The sequence below is a fragment of the Mustela nivalis genome (genome assembly GCF_964662115.1).
Source record: "Mustela nivalis genome assembly, chromosome: 4".
In the NCBI taxonomy this organism is placed as follows: Eukaryota; Metazoa; Chordata; class Mammalia; order Carnivora; family Mustelidae; genus Mustela; species Mustela nivalis.
The window spans coordinates 11,940,643-11,960,128 of record NC_139023.1 but is presented as its reverse complement, the minus strand read 5'-3'; positions in this window follow the sequence as shown (position 1 = coordinate 11,960,128).

Sequence of the window (19,486 nt, the reverse complement as noted above, 5' to 3'; positions counted from 1 at the left end):
GGAACTTTTACCCTCTAATGAAACTGCATTTTCTGCATCTCCCAGCTCTAGTCAACATTTTATCTACTTTTTGTTGTATTTATTGTCTGTTCTGTGTATTTCATACAAATGAAATTATACATCATATTGTCTTTTGTGACTGGCTCCCTTATTTAGCATAATTTCTTACATTAAAAACTTATTTTCTGAGTTTATTGAAATATTATTGATACAACATTGTATCCTCCTCCTCCTCCTCCTCCTCCTCCTCCTCCTCCTCCCCTTCTTCTTCTTCTTCTTCTTCTTCTTTCTTCTCCTTCTCCTTCTCCTTCTCCTTCTTCTTCTTTTTTGGTTTCGTATATAAATGGTATCATATGATATTTGTCTTTCTCCCTCTGCCGTACTTCTCTTAGCATGTTCTCTGTCCATGTTATCACAAATGGTAAGATAACATTATTTTTTTTTTACTGTGGAATAATATTGCATTGTCTACATATAATACATCTTCTTTATCCATTGATTTGTTAATGGACACTTGGGTTGCTTCCATATGCTGGCTATGGCAAATCATGCTACAGTAAACATAGGGTGCATATATCTTTTTGAATTAGTGCTTTTGTTTTCTTTAAGTAAATGCCCAGTGGTGGAATTACTGGGTCATATATATATTTTTTTCTTTTTCTCTAGCTTTATTGTAATAATACAGTATATAATACATAGCACATTAAAAGTACGTGGAGTTTTTTTATGTTCTCCCCTTTATTTCTACTCCTCCTTCTCTTCTCCTTCTTCTTCTTTCCTCCTCTTCCTCCTCCTTCTCTTCCTTCTTCTCCTCCTCCTTCCTCCTCTGAAGAAGGTTCCATGCCCAATGTGGGGCTTGAACTCATGACCCTGAGATCAAGAGCTGCATGCTTTACTGACAGCCAGCCAGGCATCCCTTCCTCTATTTGTCTTCTTTGAGAAATGTCCATTCAGGTCCTTTGCCCATTTTTTAATGGGATTATTTCATTTCCTTGTGTTGCATTGTATAAGTTCTTTACATATTTTGGATATTAGCTCCTTATTGGATATGTCATTTGTGGATATTGTCTCTCATTCTGTTACTTGCTTATTTGGTTTGCTGATGCTTTTCTACCCTGTGCAAAAACTTATTTTGGTATAGTCCCAATAGTTTATTTTTGCTTTTGATTCCCTTGCTTGAGGAGACATTCGAGAAAAATGTCGTTGCAAACAATGTCAGAGAAATTGATGCCTTTATTTCCTTTTAGGAGCTTTATCATTTCATGTCACACATTTAGGTCTTCAATCCATTTTGAGCTTATTTTTGTGTATGGTATAAGAATGTGGTTCAGTTTTATTCTTTTACATGTATCTGTGCAGTTTTTTTTCAGCACCATTAATTGAAAGGACTGTCTTTTCCGGATCACATAGTCTTCCTTCCTTTTAGATTAATTGACCATATAAGTGTAGGTTTCTATCTGACTCTCTATTCTGTTCCACTTATTTTTGTTTCTGTTTTTCTGCCAGTACCATGCTGTTTTGATTAGTATAGTTTGTAGTATATCTTAAAATCTTAAAATGTGGGATTGTGATATGTCCAGCTTTTGTATTTCCCTGATGCCGAGTGACACAGAGCATTTTCTCATGTGTTGTTGGCCATCTGGATGTCTTCTTTGCAGAAATGTCTGTTCATGTCCTCTGCCCATTTCTTGATTGGATTCTTTGTTCTTTGGGTGTTGAGTTTGCTAAGCTCTTTATAGATATTGGATACTAGCCCTTTATCTGATATGTCCTTGCGAATATCTTCTCCCATTCTGTTGTTTTTTGGTTTTCTTGACTGTTTCCTTTGTTGTGCAAGAGCTTTTGATCTTGATGAAATCCCAATACCTCACTTTTGCCCATGCTTCCCTTGCCTTTGGCGAAGTTTCTAGTAAGAAGTTGCAGTGGCTGAGGTCAAAGAGGTTGCTGCCCGTGTGCTCCTCACGGATTTTGATGGAGTCCTTTCTCACATTGAGTTCCTTCATCCTTTTTGAGTCTATTTTTGTGTGTGGTGTAAGGAAATGGTCCTGCTTCATTCTTCTGCATGTGGCTATCCAATTTTCTTAACACTATTTTTTGAAGAGGCTGTCTTTTTTCCATTGGGCATTCTTTCCTGATTTGTCAAAGATTAGTTGTCCATAGAATTGAGGGTCTATTTCTGGACTCTCTATTCTGTTCCATTGCTCTATGTGTCTGTTTTTGTGCCAGAACCATACTGTCTTGATGACAGCTTTGGAATAGAGCTTGAAGTCGAGAATTGTCATGCCACCAACTTTGGCTTTCTTTTTCAAAATTCCTTTGGCTATTCAAGGTCTTTTCTGGTTCCATATAAATTTTAGGATTATTTGTCCATTTCTTTGGGAAAAAATGGATGGGATTTTGATCAGGATAGCATTAAATGTATAGATTGCTTTAGGTAGCATAGACAATTTCACAATGTTTTTCTTCCATCCTGGAGCATGGAACATTTTTCTATCTCTTTGTGTCTTTCTCAATTTCTTTCATGAATACTTATAGTTTTCTGAGTATAAATTCTTCGCCTCTTTGGTTAGGTTTATTCCTAGGTATCTTATGGTTTTGGGTGCAATTGTAAATGAGGTTGACTCCTTAATTTCTCTTTCTTCTGTCTTATTGTTGGTATATAGAAATGCAACTGATTTCTGTGCAATGATTTTATATCCTGACACTTTACTGAATTCCTGTACAAGTTCTAGCAGTTTTGGAGTGCAGTCTTTTGGGTTTTCCACATATAGTATCATATCATATGCAAAGAGTGGTAATTTGACTTCTTCTTTGCCTATTTGATGTCTTGAATTTTCTTTTGTTGTCTGATTGCTAAGTCTAGGACTACTTGTACTATGTTGAATTTCAGTGATGATAATGGACATCACTGCTGTGTTCCTGACCTTAGCGGAAAACCTTTCAGTTTTTCTCCATTGAGAATGATATTGGGGGCACCTGGGTGGCTCAGTGGGTTAAGCTGCTGCCTTCGGCTCAGGTCATGATCCCATGGTCCTGGGATCGAGCCTCGCATCGGGCTCTCTGCTCAGCAGGGAGCCTGCTTCCTCCTCTCCCTCTCTGCCTGCTTGTCAACTCACTCTGTCAAATAAATAAATAAATAATCTTAAAAAAAAAAGAGAATGATATTGGCAGTGGGTTTTTCATAGATGGCTTTGATAATATTGAGGTATGTGCCCTCTATCCCTACACTTTGAAGAGTTTTGATGAGTAGGGGGTGCTGTACTTTGCCAAATGCTTTTTCAGCATGTTTTGAGAGGGCCATATGGTTCTTGTTCTTTCTTTTATTAACATATTGTATCACACTGATTGATTTGCAGATGTTGAACCAACTTTGCAGCCCTGGAATAAATCCCACTGGGTCGTGGTGAAAAATGCTTTTAATGTACTGTTGGTGCCTATTGGCTAGTACTTTGGTGAGAATTTTTGCATCTGGGTTCATCAAGGATATTGGTCTGTAATTCTCTTTTTTGATGGGATCCTTGTCTGGTTTTGGGATCAAGGTGATGCTGGCCTCATAAAATGAGTTTGGTAGTTTTCCTTCCATTTCTATTTATTGGAATAGATTTAGAAAAATAAGAATTAATTCTTCTTTAAGTGTTTGGTAGAATTCCCCTGGGAAGCCATCTGGCCGTGGGCTTTTGTTTGTTTGGATATTTTTGATGACTGTTCCAATGTCTTTACTGTCTATGGGTCTGTTAAGGTTTTCTATTTCTTTCTGGTTCAGTTGTGGTAGTTTATATGTCTCTAGGAATGTATCCATTTCTTCCAAATTGTCAAATTTATTGGCATAGAGTTGCTCATAGTATGTTGCTATAATTGTTTGAATTTCTTTTGTGTTGGATGTGATCTCTCCTCTTTCATTCATGATTTTATTTATTTGGGTCCGTTCTCTTTTCTTTTTATAAGTCTGGCCTGGAGTTTATCAATCTTATTAATTCTTTCAAAGAACCAGCTCCTAATTTCATTTATTTGTTCTATTGTTTTGTTGTTGTTGTTGTTGTTGTTGTTATTTCTATTTCATTGATTTCTGCTCTGATCTTTATTATTTCTCTTCTCCTGCTGGTTTAGGCTTTCTTTGTTGGTCTTTCTCCAGCTCCTTTAGTTGTGGGGTTAGGTTGTGTATTTGAGACCTTTCTTGTTTCTTGAGAAAGGTTTGTATCACTATATATTTTCCTCTCTGCACTGCCTTTGCTGTGTCCCACAGATTTTGAATCATTGTGTCTTCATTATCATTTGTTTCCATGATTTCTTTCAATTTTTATTTAATTTCCTGGTTGACTCATTCATTTTTTTTTTAATTTTGACCCATTCATTCTTTAAAAGGATGCTGTTTAGTCTCCATGTATTTGGGTTGTTTCCAAATTTCCTCTTGTGATTGTGTTCTAGCTTTAGAGCATTGTGGTCTGAAAATATGCAGGGAATGATACCAATCTTTTGATACCAGTTGAGACCTGATTTGTGACCCAGGATATGATCTATTATGGAGAATGTTCCATGTGCACTGGAGAAGAATGTGTATTCTGTTGCTTTGGGATGGAATGTTCTGAATATATCTGTGGTGTCCACCTGGACCAGTGTGTCATTTATGGACTTTATTTCCTTGTTGATCTTTTCCTTGGATGATCTGTCCATTTCAGTGAGGGGAGTGTTAAAGTCCCCTACCATGATTGTATTATTGCCAATGTGTTTCTTTCATTTTGTTATTGGTTTATAGAGTTGGTTTCTCCCACTTTAGGGACATAGATATTTAAAATTGTTAGATCTTCTTGTTGGAGACCCTTTGAGCATGATATAGCGTCCTTCCTAATCTCTTATAGTCTTTGGCTTAAAATCTAATCGATCTGATATAAGGATTTCGACCCCAGCTTTCTTTTGTTGTCCATTAGCATGGTAAATTGTTTTCCACCCCCTTACTTTAAATCTGGAGGTGTCTTTGGGTCTAAACTGAGTTTCTTGTTGGAAGCATATTGATGGGTTTTGGTTTTTTTTTTTTTTTATCCATTCTGATACCCTGTGTCTTTTGATTGGGCATTTATCCCATTTACATTCAGGATAATTATTGAGAGATGTGAATTTAGTGCCATTGTATTGCCTGTAAGATGACGGTTACTGTATATTTTCTCTCTTCCTTTCTGGTCTACTACTTTTAGGATGTCTTTTTGCTTAGAGAACCCCTTTCAATATTTCCTGTAGAGCTGGTTTGGTGTTTGCAAATTCTTTCAGTTTTTGTTTCTCCTGGAAGATTTCTATCTCTTCTTCTATTTTCAATGATAGCCTAGCTGGGTAGTATTCTTGGCTGCATGTTTTTCTCATTTAGTGCTCTGAATATATCATCCACTTCTTTTTGACCTGTCAGGGCTCTGTGGAAAAGTCTGCTGCCAATGTAATATTTTTACCATTGTACATTACAGACTTCTTTTCCCAGGCTTCTTTCAGGATTTTCTCTTTGTCACTAAGACTTATAAATTTTACTATTAGGTGACGAGGTGGGGACCTATTCTTTTTGATTTTGAGAGGGGTTATCTTTTTCTCCTACATTTTGATGATTTTTCCCTTTGCTATATCAGGGAAATTCTCTACAATAATTCTCCCCCATATACCTTCTGTTCCCCTCTCTCTTTCTTCTTCTTCTGGAATCCCAATTATTCTAATGTTGTTTTGTCTTATGGTATCACTTGTTTCTTGAATTTTCTCCTCTTGGTCCAGTAGTTTTTTGTCTCTCTTTTGTTCAGCTTCTTTATTCTCTGTCATTTGGTCTTCTATATCAGTAATACTTTCTTCTACCTCATTTATCCTAGCAATAAGAGGCTCCACTTTTTATTGTACCTCATTAATAGCTTTTTTAAATTTCAAGTTGGTTAGATTTTAGTTCTTTTATTTCTCCAAAAGGGCTTTTATCTCTCCGGACAGTGTTTCTCTAATATCTTCCAAGGCTTTTTTGAGCCTGGCTAGCACCTTGAGAATTGTCACTCTGAACTCTACATCTGACATTTTACCCAGGTCTGTATTGATTTGGTCCCTAGCCCTCAGTACTTCCTCTTGTTTTTTTTTTTTTTTTGTCATGAGTTTTTCCACCTTTTCTTTTTGCCCAGATAAGAGTATATGAAGGAGAAAATAAAATACTAAAAGGTTGGCAAAGATCCCAGGAAAATGTGCTTTAACCAAATCAGAAGAGACCCCAAATCATGGGGGTGGGGCAAGGGGGATAAAAAGAAGTTCAGAAAAAAAAATTTAAAAAGAATACAAATGAAGAAAAAATATAAAAAAGAAAATTATATATATATATATATATATATATATATATATATATATGTTAGACTGATCACTAGAACTGGGTCACCCCCTTAATTTGGGGAGTATTTTGGAATCTTAGAAGAAACTACCTCCCAAAATTTTAAAGAATAAAAAACATATATAAGGGTAAACGCAATGTAGAAATGGAAGGAATATGAATATAAAGATGAAAAAAAAATTTTTTTTTTATTTCTAAAAAAGGAGTTGCTAAGGTAAGTTGGTTGGGAGAATAAATAAAAAGAAGGTGGAGAGAATTTGCTTGGGCTGGAGACTAGAAAATCCCAGTGCTAGATTTAGGCTGTATTTTGATCTATTAGAAGTTGTACTCCAGGGGAGGAGTAAAGATGGCGGAGAAGTAGCAGGCTGAGACTACTTCAGCTAGCCGGAGATCAGCTAGATAGCTTATCTAAAGATTGCAAACACCTGAAAATCCATCAGCAGATCGAGAGAAGAACAGCAATTCTGGAAACAGAAAAACAACCACTTTCTGAAAGGTGTTTTCTTTTGTTTAATTCCTTTCTTTTCTTTTTTCTTTTTTTTTTCTTTCTTCCTTTTTGAACCTCTTTTTATCCCCTTTCTCCCCCCTCACGATTTGGGATCTCTTCTAATTTGGTTAAAGCATATTTTCCTGGGGTTGTTGCCACCCTTTTAGTATTTTACTTGCCCCTTCATATACTCTTATCTGGACAAAATGACAAGACGGAAAAATTCAACACAAAAAAAAAGAACAAGAGGCACTACCGAAGGCGAGGGACCTAATCAATACAGACATTGGTAATATGTCAGATCTAGAGTTCAGAATGACAATTCTCAAGGTTCTAGCCGGGCTCGAAAAAGGCATGGAAGATGTTAGAGAAACCCTCTCGAGAGATATAAAAGCCCTTTCTGGAGAAATAAAAGAACTAAAATCTAACCAAGTTGAAATCAAAAAAGCTATTAATGAGGTGCAATCAAAAATGGAGGCTCTCACTGCTAGGATAAATGAGGCAGAAGAAAGAATTAGTGATATAGAAGACCAAATGACAGAGAATAAAGAAGCTGAGTAAAAGACGGACAAACAGCTACTGGACCACGAGGGGAGAATTCGAGAGATAAGTGACACCATAAGATGAAACAACATTAGAATAATTGGGATTCCAGAAGAAGAAGAAAGAGAGAGGGGAGCAGAAGGTATACTGGAGAGAATTATTGGGGACAATTACCCCAATATGGCAAAGGGAATGAGCATCAAAATTCAGGAGGTTCAGAGAACGCCCCTCAAAATCAATAAGAATAGGCCCACACCCCGTCACCTAATAGTAAAATTTACAAGTCTCAGTGACAAAGAGAAAATCCTGAAAGCAGCCTGGGAAAAGAAGTCTGTAACATACAATGGTAAAAATATTAGAATGGCAGCTGACTTATCCACAGAGACCTGGCAGGCCACAAAGAGCGGGCATGATATTTTCAGAGCACTAAATGAGAAAAACATGCAACCAAGAATACTATATCCAGCTAGGCTATCATTGAAAATAGAAGGACAGATTAAAAGCTTCCAGGACAAACAAAAACTGAAAGAATTTGCAAACACCAAACCAGCTCTACAGGAAATATTGAAAGGGGTACTCTAAGCAAAGAGAGAGCCTACAAGTGGTAGATCAGAAAAAAACAGAGACCATATACAGGAACAGTCACCTTACAGGCAATACACTGGCACTAAATTCATATCTCTCAATAGTTACCCTGAATGTGAATGGGCTAAATGCCCCTGTGAAAAGACACAGGGTATCAGAATGGATAAAAAAACAAAACCCATCTATATGTTGCCTCCAAGAAACTCATTTTAAGCCCGAAGACACCTCCAGATTTAAAGTGAGGGGTTGGAAAAGAATTTACCAAGCTAATGGACATCAGAAGAAAGCAGGAGTGGCAATCCTTATATCATATCAATTAGATTTTAAGCCAAAGACTATAATAAGAGATGAGGAAAGACACTATATCATACTCAAAGGGTCTGTCCAACAAGAAGATTTAACAATTTTAAATATCTATGCCCCCAACATGTCAGCAGCAAACTATATAAACCAATTAATAACAAAATCAAAGAAACACATCAACAATAATACAATAATAGTAGGGGACTTTAAGACTCCCCTCACTGAAATGGACAGATCATCCAAGCAAAAGATCAGCAAGGAAATACAGGCCTTAAACGACACACTGGACCAGATGGACATCACAGATATATTCAGAACACTTCATCCCAAAGCAACAGAATACACCTTCTTCTCTAGTGCACATGGAACATTCTCCAGAATAGATCACATCCTCGGTCCTAAATCAGGACTCAACCGGTATCAAAAGATTGGGATCATTCCCTGCATATTTTCAGACCACAATGCTCTAAAGCTAGAACTCAACCACAAAAGGAAGTTTGAAAAGAACCCAAATACATGGAGACTAAACATCTAAAGAATGAATGGGTCAACCGGGAAATTAAAGAAGAATTGAAAAAAATCATGGAAACAAATGATAATGAAAATACAACGGTTCAAAATCTGTGGGACACAACAAAGGCAGTCCTGAGAGGAAAATATATAGCGGTACAAGCCTTTCTCAAGAAACAAGAAAGGTCTCAGGTACACAACCTAACCCTACACCTAAAGGAGCTGGAGAAAGAACAAGAAAGAAACCCTAAGCCCAGCAGGAGAAGAGAAATCATAAAGATCAGAGCAGAAATCAATGAAATAGAAACCAAAAAAACAATAGAGCAAATCAACGAAAGTAGGAGCTGGTTCTTTGAAAGAATTAATAAAATTGATAAACCCCTGGCCCGACTTATCAAAAAGAAAAGAGAAAGGACCCAAATAAATAAAATCATGAATGAAAGAGGAGAGATCACAACGAACACCAAAGAAATACAAACTATTATAAGAACATACTATGAGCAACTCTACGCCAATAAATTTGACAATCTGGAAGAAATAGATGCATTCCTAGAAACATATAAACTACCACAACTGAACCAGGAAGAAATAGAAAGCCTGAACAGACCCATAACCAGTAGGGAGATTGAAACAGTCATTAAAAATCTCCAAACAAACAAAAGCCCAGGGCCAGATGGCTTCCCGGGGGAATTCTACCAAACATTTAAAGAAGAACTAATTCCTATTCTCCTGAAACTGTTCCAAAAAATAGAAATGGAAGGAAAACTTCCAAACTCATTTTAGGAGGCCAGCATCACCTTGATCCCAAAACCAGACAAGAATCCCACCAAAAAAGAGAGATATAGACCAATATCCTTGATGAACACAGATGCGAAAATACTCAACAAAATACTAGCCAATAGGCTTCAACAGTACACTAAAAGGATTATTCACCACGACCAAGTGGGATTTATTCCAGGGCTGCAAGTTTGGTTCAACATCCACAAATCAGTCAATGTGATACAACACATCAATAAAAGGAAGAACAAGAACCATATGATACTCTCAATAGATGCTGAAAAAGCATTTGACAAAGTACAGCATCCCTTCTTGATCAAAACTCTTCAAAGTGTAGGGATAGAGGGCACATACCTCAATATCATCAAAGCCACCTATGAAAAACCCACCGCAAATATCATTCTCAATGGAGAAAAACTGAAAGCTTTTCCGCTAAGGTCAGGAACACGGCAGGGATGTCCATTATCACCACTGCTATTCAACATAGTACTAGAGGTCCTAGCCTCAGCAATCAGACAACAAAAGGAAATTAAAGGCATCCAAATCGGCAAAGAAGAAGTCAAATTATCACTCTTCGCAGATGATATGATACTATATGTGGAAAACCCAAAAGACTCCACTCCAAAACTGCTAGAACTTATACAGGAATTCAGTAAAGTGTCAGTATATAAAATCAACGCACAGAAATCAGTTGCATTTCTCTACACCAACAGCAAGGCAGAAGAAAGAGAAATTAAGGAGTCAATCCCATTTACAATTGCATCCAAAACCATAAGATACCTAGGAATAAACCTAACCAAAGAGACACAGAATCTATACTCAGAAAACTATAAAGTACTCATGAAAGAAATTGAGGAAGACACAAAGAAATGGAAAAATGTTCCATGCTCCTGCATTGGAAGAATAAATATTGTGAAAATGTCTATGCAACCTAAAGCAATCTACACATTTAATGCAATTCCTATCAAAGTACCATCCATCTTTTTCAAAGAAATGAAACAAATAATGCTAAAATTTATGTGGAACCAGAAAAGACCTCGAATAGCCAAAGGGATATTGAAAATGAAAGCCAACGTTGGTGTCATCACAATTCCTGACTTCAAGCTCTATTACAAAGCTGTCATCATCAAGACAGCATGGTACTGGCACAAAAACAGACACATAGATCAATGGAACAGAATAGAGAGCCCAGAAATAGACCCTCAACTCTATGGTCAACTCATCTTCGACAAAGCAGGAAAGAATGTCCAATGGAAAAAAGACAGCCTCTTCATTAAATGGTGCTGGGAAAATTGGACAGCCACATGCAGAAAAATGAAATTGGACCATTTCCTTATACCACACACAAAAATAGACTCAAAATGGATGAAGGACCTCAATGTGCGAAAGGAATCCGCAAAATCCTTGAGGAGTACACAGGCAGCAACCTCTTCGACCTCAGCCACAGCAACATCTTCCTAGGAACAGCGCCAAAGGCAAGGGAAGCAAGGGCAAAAATGAACTATAGGCTTTCATCAAGATCAAAAGCTTTTGCACAGCAAAGGAAACAGTTAACAAAATCAAAAGACAACTGACAGAATGGGAGAAGATATTTGCAAACAGCATATCAGATAAAGGACTAGTGTCCAGAATCTATAAAGAACTTAGCAAACTCAACACCCAAAGAACAAATAATCCAATCAAGAAATGGGCAGAGGACATGAACAGACATTTCTGCAAAGAAGACATCCAGATGGCCAATAGACACATGAAAAAGTGCTCCATATCAATTGGCATCAAGGAAATACAAATCAAAACCACAATGAGATATCACCTCACACCAGTCAGAATGGCTAAAATCAACAAGTCAGGAAATGACAGATGCTGGCGAGGATGTGGAGAAAGGGGAACCCTCCTACACTGTTGGTGGGAATGCAAGCTGGTGCAGCCACTCTGGAAAACAGCATGGAGGTTCCTCAAAATGTTGAAAATAGAACTGCCCTATGACCCAGCAATTGCACTATTGGGTATTTACCCTAAAGATACAAAGGTAGTGATCCAAAGGGGCACGTGCACCCGAATGTTTATAGCAGCAATGTCCACAATAGCCAAACTATGGAAAGAACCTAGATGTCCATCAACAGATGAATGGATCAAGAAGAAGTGGTATATATACACAATGGAATACTATGCAGCCATCAAAAGAAATGAAATCTTGCCATTTGCGACAACATGGATGGAACTAGAGCATATCATGCTTAGCGAAATAAGTCAAGCAGAGAAAGACAACTATCATATGATCTCCCTTATATGAGGAAGTGGTGATGCAACATGGGGGCTTAAGTGGGTAGGAGAAGAATCAATGAAACAAGATGGGATTGAGAGGGATACAAACCATAAGTGACTCTTGATCTCACAAAACAAACTGAGGGTTGCTGGGGGGAGGGGATTTTGGGAGAAGGGGGTGGGATTATGGACATTGGGGAGGGTATGTGCTTTGGTGAGTGCTGTGAAGTGTGTAAACCTGGTGATTCACAGACCTGTACCCCTGGGGATAAAAATATATGTTTATAGAAGTTGTACTCTAAATTTTTAAGAAGAAAAAACTTATGTGTATACAAAAAAAAAAGTTATATACAATGAAGGATACAATCTGACTATTATAATAAAGGTTCTAAAAATTTTTTTTGTTTTTATGAAACGTGTTGTTAAGATAAACTAGTTTAAAATGTTAAAAGAGGAAAGGGTAAAAGTTTTAAAAAATTCAGCAGAAAAAAAATAAAATTAAAAAAAATTAATTAGCTTTGCAAGACTAAAGATTTATGGGAGAAAGCCTTGAATTCCATTCTTTGCTTTCTCCTCCTCTGGAATTCCACTGTTCTCCTGGTAAGTGAACATGGTCTTGGGTGCATTTCTTATTGATCTTCTGGGGGAGGGGCCTGTTATAGTGATTCTGAAGTGTCTTTGCCAGAAGCTAATTCCACCACCCTTACCAGGGGCAGGGCTGAGTCATCCGCTCAGGTTCACTTTTGAGAACTTTTGTTCCCTGAACACTTTCCATAGAGTTCCAGAGGAAGGGAATGAAAATGGTGGCCTCCAAATCTCTGGCCCGGAGGAGCCAAGATCTCAGGGCCCCAGTCCTCAGTGCGCCCTCAGAGAAAAGCATTCAATCACTCCTGATCTCACCCAGCCTGTGACCAAGTCTCTCTGTCTCTGGCACACAGCTTCACCTGGAGACTCTGAACCCTGCAGATTCCTGAGTTCTGGCAGGGTGGGTCTCCCCGGATCTTGTTGGGACTCCACTCACAGAGCAGTGGCGTGTGCCACAAATTATGGTTCAAGATGACCCCAAGTTGAGAGTTCACTCCTTGGCTCTGTCTCTGTAGCCAGCTTCACCTCTCTAATAAACTGAAAGCTCTGCAACACTCAGACACACCTGATCCTTTTCTGACCCTGTGGGACCTGAGCCCACACTTTTCCCACGTGAGCTTCATCCCGGTTTTGCCTCTGGAGTGATGTCCCTCAGTGGAGCAGACTTTTTTATTTTTTAAGATTTTATTTATTTATTTGACAGACAGAGATCACAAGTAGGCAGAGAGGCAGGCAGAGAGAGAGAGAGAGGGGTAAGCAGGCTCCCTACTGAGCAGAGAGCCTGATGTGGGACTCTAACCCAGGACCCTGAGATCACAACCTGAGCTGAAAGCAGAGGCTTTAACCCACTGAGTCATCCAGGTGCCCCTGGAGCAGACTTTTAGAAGTTCTGATTTTGGGTGCCTGGCAGGCTCAGTGGGTTGAGCCTCTGCCTTTGGCTCAGGTCGTGATCTCAGGGTCCTGGGTTTGAGCCCACCACATTGGGCTCTCTGCTCAGTAGGGAGCCTGCTTACCCCCCCCCCCCCTCTCTCCTCCTGCCTCTCTGCAAATTAAAAAAATAAAATTAAAAAAAAAAAGGTTCTGATTTTGTGCTCTGTTGCTCCGCCACTTGCCAGGAGCTGACCCTTCCCCCACGATCTATCTTCCTGTCACTCTGGATTCACTTCTCCACCAGTCTTACCTTTCAGAAAGTGGTCGATTTTCTGTTTCTAGAATTGTTGTTCTTCTTATCTTCAATCTCCTGTTGGATTTGTAGGTGTTCACAATGGTTTGATAAGCTATCTAGCTGATCTCCTGCTACTCGATGTCATCTCAGCCTACTACTTCTCCACCATCTAGCCTTCTCCCACACTCTGCAAAAGCTTTTGATCTTAATAAATTCCCAATAGTTCATTTTCCAACTTGTTTCCCTTGCCTCTGATGAGGTCTCTAGGAAGAAGTTGCTGTGGCTGAGGTCAAAGAGGTTGCTGCCCATGTTCTCCTGAAGGACTTTGATGGACTCCTTTTTCACATTGAGGTCTTTCATCCATATGGAGTCTATTTTTGTGTGCAGTGTAAGGAAATGGCCCACTTTCATTCTTTTGCATGTGGCTGTCCAATTTTCCCAACACAATTTGTTGAAGACAGTCTTATTTTCATTGGACATTCTTTCCTGCTTTCTCAAAGATTCATTGACCATAGAGGTGAGGGTCTATTTCTCGGCTCTCTATTCTGTTCCATTGATCTATGTGTCTGTTTTTGTGCCAGTACCATGCTGTCTTGATGATGACAGCTTTGTAATAGAGCTGGAAGTCTGGAATTGTCATGCCACCAACTTTGGTGTTCTTTTTCAACATTCCTTTAGCTGTTTGGAGACTTTTCTGGTTCCATGAAAATTTTAGGATTATTTGTTCCATTTCTTTGGGAAAAAATTGATGGCATTTTGATAGGGATTACATTAAACGTGTAGATTGCTTTAGGAAGCATAGATATTTTCACAGTAGTTCTTACAATCCATTAGGTTGGGAAGTTTTTCCATTTCTTTGTGTCTTCCTCAAATTCTTTCATGAATTCTTAATAATTTTCTGAGGACAGATGCTTTGACTGTTTGGTTAGGTTTATTCCTAGGTATCTTATGGTTTTAGGTGCAATTATAAATGGGACTGACTCCTTAATTTCTCTTTCTTCTGTTTTGTTGTTGGTGTATAATAATGCAACTCATTTCTGTGCATTGATTTGATATCCTGACACTTGACTGAATTCCTGTATGAGTTCTAGCAGTTCTGGAGTGGAGTCTTTTGGATTTTCCACATAAATTATCATATCATCTGCAAAGGGGGAGAGTTTGACTTCTTTGCCAATTCAGCTGTCTTTAATTTCTTTTTGTTGTCTGATAGGACTTCTAGTACTATTTTGAATAGCAGTGGTGATACTTGTCTTCCTGTCATGTTCCTTAGGGGAGAGTTCTCCATTTTCCCTACTGAGAATGATATTCACTGTCGGTTTTTCAAGATGGCTTTGATGATATTGAGTTATGTACCCTGTAGCCCTACACTTTGAAGAGTTTTGATCATGAAAGGATGCCCCACTTTGTCAAATACTTTTTCAGCATCTAATAGAGGATCATATGGTTCTTGTTCTTTCTTTATTAACATATTGTATCATATTGATTGACTTGCAGATGTTGAACCAAGCTTCCAGCCCAGGAATAAATCCCACTTGTCATGGTGAATAATCCTTTTAATGTACTGTTGGATCCTACTGGCTAGTATTTTGGTGAGAATTTACACATCTGTGTTTCTCAAGGATATTGTTCTGTAATTCTCCTTTTTGATGGGGTCTTTGTCGGGTTTTGGGATCAAGGTAATGCTTGCCAAATAGAATGAGTTTGCAAGTTTTCTTTCCATTTCTATTTTTTGGGAGTTTCAGGAGAATAGGTATTGATTCTTCTTTAGATGTTTAGTAGAACTCCCCTGGGAAGCTGTCTGGCCCTGCACTCTTGTTTGCTGGGAGATTTTTGATGACTGCTTCAATCTCCTTACAGGTTATGGGTCTGTTCAGGTTTTCTATTTCTTCCTGGTTCAGTTGTGGTAGTTTATTTGTCTCTAGGAATGCATCCATTTCTTCCAGATTGTCAAATTTCCTTTAGTTGCTCACAATATGCTCTTATAATTGTTTGCATTTCTTTGGTGTTGGTTGTGATCTCTCTTCTTTCAGTCGTGATTTTATTTGGGTCTTTTCTCTTTTCCTTTGGATAAGTCTGGCCAGGGGTTTATCAATCTTAGTAATTCTTTCAAAGAATCAGCTCCTAGTTTCATTGATCTGTTCTACTGTTCTTTTGATTTCTATGTCATTGATTTCTGCTCTGATCTTTGCTATTTCTTTTCTCTAGCTAGGTTTAGGCTTTTTTTTTTTTTTTTCTTTTTTGCTGTACTTTCTCCAGCTCCTTTAGGTGTAGTGTTAAGTTGTGTACTTGAGACCTTCTTTGTTTCTTGAGAAAGGCTTTTCCTCTAAGGGACACCTTTGCTGTGTCCCAAAGATTTTGAAGAGTTTTGTTTTCATTTTCATTTGTTTCCATGAATTTTTTCAATTCTTCTTTAATTTCCTGGATGACCCATTCATTATTTAGTAGGATGCTCTTTAGTCTCCATGTATTTGAGATTTTTCTAGCTTTTCCCTTGTGATTGAGTTCTAGTTTCTGAGCACGATGGTTTGAAAATATGCAGGGAATGATCCCAAACTTTTAGTACTGGTTGAGACCTGATTTGTGACCTAGGATGTGATCTGTTCTGAGTAATGTTCCATGTGCACTAAGGAAGAATGTGTATTCTCTGGTGTTGGGATACCGTGTCCTGAATATATCTGTGATGTACATCTGGTCCAGTGTGTCATTTAAGGCCTTTATTTCTTTGTTTTGCTTAGAAGACCTGTCCATTTCAATGAGGGGAGTGTTAAAGTCTATTACTATTATTGTACTATTGTCAATGTGTTTCTTTGATTTTGATATTATTTTGGTTTATATAGTTGGCTGTTTCCAGGTTAGGGGCATAGATATTTAAAATTGTTAGATCATGTTGGACAGACCCTTTAAGTATGATATAGTGTGCTTCCTCATCTCTTATTATAGTCTTTGGCTTAGAATCTAACTTATTTGATGTGAGGATTGCCACCCCAGCTTTCTTTTGATGTCCATTAGCATGGTAAATTGTTTTCCACTCCCCACTTTAAACCTGGAGGTGTCTTTAGGTCTAAGGTGAGTCTAAAATAGACGGCATATTGATGGGTGTTGTTTTTTAAATCCATGCTGATACCCTGTGTCTTTTGATTGGGACATTTAGCCCATTTACATTCAGAGTAATTTTTGAGAGATATGAATTTAGTGCCATTGTATTGCCTGTAACATAAGCGTTACTGTATATTGTCTCTGTTCCTTTCTGTTCTTTCCTTTTTAGGCTCTCTCTTTGCTTAAGAACCCCTTTTAATATTTCCTGTAGGGCTGGTTTGGTGTTTGAAATTCTTTTAGTTTTTGTTTGTCCTGGAAGCTTTTTAATCTCTCCTTCTATTTTGAATGTATGGATATAATATTCTTGGCTGCATATTTTTCTCATTTATTGCTCTGAATGTATGATGCCAGTCCTTTCTGGTCTTCCAGGTCTCTGTGGATAGGTCTGCTGCCAATCTAATATTTCTACCATTGTATATTATAGACCTCTTTTCCCAAGCTGCTTACAGGATTTTCTCTTTGTCATTGAGTCTTGTTAGTTTTACTATTAGGTACTGAGGTGTTGACCAATTTTTATTGTTTTGGGGGGGTTATCTGTGCCAACTGGATTTTGATTCTTGTTCCCTTCTCCAAATACAAATCAAAACCCCAGTGAGATACCAAATGACATCAGTTAGAATGGATAAAATTAATAAGTCAGATAATGGCAGATGTTTGTGAGGACGAGGAGAAAGGGGAACCCTCCTACCCTTTAGGTTGGAATGTAAGCTTGTGCAGCCACTCTGGAAAACAGCATGGAGGTTTCTCAAAAATTTGAAATTAGATCTACCCTATGATCCAGCAATCACACTACTGGATATTTACCTAAGGATATAAATGTAGTGATTCAAAGGAGGCATGTGCACCTGAATGTTTATGGCAGCATTATCCACTATAGCCAAACTATGGAGAGAACCTAGATGTCCATCAACAGTTGATTGGATAAAGAAGATGTGGTATACATATACAAGGAATTCTATGTCGCCATCAGAAGAAATGAAATCTTGCCATTTGCAATGACATGGATGGAGCTAGAGAGTATTATGCTAAGCAAAATAAGTCAATCAGAAGAAGGTAAAAATCATACAATTTCTCTGATATGAGGAATTTGAGAGGCAGGGCTGGGGGTTGTGTGGTAGTGAGGGAAAAAATGAAACAAGAGACTGGGGAGGGAGAAAAAACATGAGGCTCTTATCTCAGGAAACAAATTGAGGGTTGTTGGGGGGTGAAGGGGAGGAATGAGGTCGCTGGATTATGGACATTGGGGAGGGTATATGCTATGGTGAGTGTTGTGAATTGTGTAAGTCTTATGATTCATAGATCTGTATTCCTGAATCAATTGATACATTATATTTTAATACAAAATAAAAATAAAATATTCCTAAATAACTCTCAGTCTTTACAGTGAGTATTCCAAATACTTTTTGGTCTTACCTGAAAATTCGGTTTTCCCTATAATCCTTTAAGTATATTCTAACTCACTCTACCATACCTATATTAATGAGGATCCAGGTATAGGTTTGATCTATTTTCTCATCTCTTTTGACCACATTTCCAAATATTTTCTTTTGTATACTTTAAAAAAGTATCCTCAACATTATGTTTTTAATATGTACTATTAATGCCAACTGTCAAGCTTTTAGGAAATCTCCCATTCACAGAGGCATCTAGTTCCTAGTCTTGTGCTCCACCTAAGTTCTGGTTTTACTCTGGGTAGCTTAATTTTCATGGTAAGGACCCAAAACAAAATCATGTCAATTTATTCAATGGTATTCTTAATTTAAAACCACTGCTTATGGAAAAGATTGAACTATGGAGGCAATAAAAAACAATCCCCAGAGATTTCACGGTAGGGAGGGATGAATAAGTGACACACAGGAGATTTTGGGGGCAGTGAAACTATTTTGCATGATACTATAAGAGTGGATACATGACATTATATATTTATCAAAACCTACAAAATATATAACACAAAAAGTTAACTTTAAGCTAAGGAAAGGGGTTGATACTGATGTGTAAACATTGATAAATTGATTGTAACAAATATGCCACACTGGTGTGGGATATTTATGTTGGGGAAGCTGGGTGTGGGAGAGGGGCATGTGAAGAGTGGGAACTCTGTACTTTCTGCCCAATTTTGTTGTGAATGGAATTTGGCTCTAAAAATAATCTATCAACTTAAAACAAAAACAAAAACACAAACTCTGCGTAGGCTGATTCCCTGAGATTAAAACCCTGATTTAATAATTGCTTGCTACATTATATTCGTACCTCAAATTCAGCATGCCAAAATATAAACACATTATTTTCCCTCACACCTGCTCCCCTTTAGTTCCTCACCTTAATAAATATCAGTATTTACTTCTAAATTGCCAGTAAGTAACAAAGAAAGGCTTATAGAAATAAACAAAAGCTAAAGATTCATTCTTGAACTTTCTCCTTTAATCTCCACCTCCAGGAAACCACACAATCTTATTTACTTTATTTGTATGTACTTTTAAAATCTGTCTACTTCAAATAAAAAGTTACTGTCATATTGTAGTTTGTATTTCTATAGTCTCTTACAAGAGCTATTGCAACTTTATGTCAGCTCATTTCCCTGTGTTAAATCTTGCTCCATGCCAAACATTCAATAAACAATATTTATGAAAAGGTAAGCTGTATCATTTAAGTGTTTAAAAATTATACAGTGATCCTTTATTGATCTTAAATTTGAAATGAAAAATACTTAATATTGCCCTTTTTTTAAAAATATAAATTATCTCCCAATTATCTTTTCAGCCTAATTTCTCTTCTTTGTTCAAAGCAAGCAGTTCATTATTGCTAAACTACTGCTATGGTTTTTGAATGGGCCATCATA